This window comes from Hipposideros armiger, unplaced genomic scaffold (genome assembly GCF_001890085.2).
Source record: "Hipposideros armiger isolate ML-2016 unplaced genomic scaffold, ASM189008v1 scaffold_317, whole genome shotgun sequence".
In the NCBI taxonomy this organism is placed as follows: domain Eukaryota; kingdom Metazoa; phylum Chordata; class Mammalia; order Chiroptera; family Hipposideridae; genus Hipposideros; species Hipposideros armiger.
Window position 1 is genome coordinate 212,138 of NW_017731667.1, and position 2,695 is coordinate 214,832.

Consider the following 2,695-nt stretch of genomic DNA (forward strand, 5'->3'; position numbering starts at 1 on the left):
GGAGGTGGCCAGGTGATGATCCAGCCCAGTCGAAAGCTAGCCACTTGTCCTGCCAGTCCCGAGGCCTCTTGAGAAGGGACCCACTGCAGGCAAAGTTTAGCCTCGGGTTATGCCCCCACCTGGCATGAGCTACAAACCAATCCACAGATGGCTACCACTTGTGCTGTGCTTGGAGGTACCTCAAAAAGCCAAGCCAAGAACCACAGCTAGTTGTCAATAGTGCTAGGCTTAGGGCTGCTCAGTCAGAGGTACAGGACACACCCAAGCCAGATGCTGCTTGTTTGGGTTTTGTGAACCTTTGAGAGATTTTAAGAATGTTTGCAGCATGAACCAAGGCATGCGGTTTGTATGAAAAAGCCACTGGGGGTGGCTTGGGTGTGCCTGAACTTTGGGTGGGGCAGGGTCTCGAATCACCAGGGTGTGGAGAATGAATGACATCAGCCAGCTTGATAGAGACTAAGATATGATGTCTGTCTGTGTGTGCCTACATGCTGGGAAGAGGGAGGGCTAGACAAAGAAACAATTGCTTCCACCATCTCCTATATGGGAGAAAGCTGCTACTCCAGCCCTTGTCCTAAAGTCAGTAAACTCAGTTCCTCCCCATATGTCCCTGGCACCTTTTGAGCTGCTGCCCCAGTGCTGGAGCTCAGAGCAAGTGAGTCCATCAGTAAGTAAGTATGTGGGTGGGCCCTTTAAGAGGAACTCATGGGACTCCAGCTGCCCTCCATCTGACTCAGCTACAAACGCTGCTGGTTTTCACAGCCAGGAGTTGTGGGGACTTCTCTCCCTGGCACTGAAACCCTGGGCTGGGGACACTGGTGTGGGGCTGGGATCTTTCACTCCGAAGGGGGAACTTCCGCAGCTGAGATATCCCTCCCAGTTTTAATGATCATATGCGGGTGTAGGACCATCACGGTTTGCATTTCTGCCCCTCCTACCAGTCTCTAGGTGGCTTCTTCTGTTTGTCCATAGTTGTAGGGCTTTGGTTCAGCTAGACTTCAGGCTATTCTCAGTAATGGTTGTTCTGTGGTTTAGTTGTAATTGATGTGGTCCTAAGGGGAGGTGAGCACAGTGTTTACCTACTGCACCATCTTGACCAGAAATCTCAGGGTTGTTCATTTTGTAAGCATTCATTGAGCACTTAATATTTGTGTAGTTCTGGGTTTTTTTTACATTTTAATAAAAATTAAAAATGGGGGACTATTAGAAATTAAAAGAAATTCAAGAGACATAGCAACCAAATACAATGTGTGGATGGACATTATATGACTGTGATTTGAAAAACACAACTGAAAATAATTTTTGAGGAAATGGGGGAAAACTGAATATGGGCAATTTATTGGACATTGAAGAATCATTGATCATTTCAAAACTATATTTCTGATTTTTTTTTTAGGAATTCCTTTGGATTGAGTGTTAGGGAAATTTTTTCAAATGAAAATGTTATATGGATAAGATAAGCTATTACAAGACATTAACTTTCTTTTGGTTTTATAAATCAGTGCAATGTTGGAATACCTACTATCTAATAATGTACATGGCTTGTTGCTGTGTGGATTAAAGACAAATTCAAAAGGAAAATACATAGTATCAGTCTTCAAGGAACTTAATTGAAGAGTTAAGATAACTGCAGCCACCTGACTTCAATCCTAAACAATAACATAGGCAATTTTGATTTGGGATGATCGATAGAAGAGAAGTTCTGGGGGGAAGTGCAGTATGGACAAGACTGGGTGAACTGCTTATTTGGAAAAGGCTGAATGTAATCAATGAAGGGTAAGTATGATGGCATTGGTTAATAGTGTGTGTGTGTGTGTGTGTGTGTGTGTGTGTGTGTGTTGCATCCTAAGGCAGAGAAAATGTGGACCCATCACAACCTTACAATTTTTCCAAGCACATGCTCTGGTTGTAAGGGATGATTCTCTCATTTACAATTACATATTTGTTTCTGTCATCCCAATTAGTGGAATGACTTATGTCTTAACTAGTAGACATTATAAAAATCCAAGTGGTCATTGTAGTGAAAAAATATGCTGCATGTATGAGATTCATAGGAAAAAAGTAAGAAGACAGATTTTCAAAATAATGGCTTGCCTTGTTTTCTATCCCTTTCCATGTATTCTACATGCCTGGGACAGATTGCTAACCTATATCAAGTTCCAAACTTCTTTTACTCGTAAAGGGACTTAAAAACATGTTTTCTTTGCAACTGTAGAATATTGCAGCCTCTGTGGAAAACAGTATGATGGTTCCTCACAAAATTAAACATAGAGTTATGATAAGATAGCCAGGAATTCTGCTTCTGGGTATATACACAAAAGCATTGAAATTAGGGACTTGAACAGATATTTGTATACACTTGGTGGCCAACATATGCTAAGTTGTTAGGAATAGAACAAATTTACTAGTCTGAAAGAAAATAGGATCATTTTTTCCATTTTTTCCCATTTATTGTTTGCTTCAGAATTTCAAATTCTTTACTAACTATAAAACTGAATGCAAATCTTTCTACTGCACTGATCCTGCTTTTTGAGTCTTCTACCCACCATATTGGTTCAGTCTCTGTTAGTACCTCACTTTCTAAATCCTTTTAAGAACTGAAACTTTCATGATGACTCAGTACTGAAATAGGGAGGGACTTAGAGTGATACATTAATTCTAGGGTCTGTAATTACCTGAAGTAAAGCACTATAAG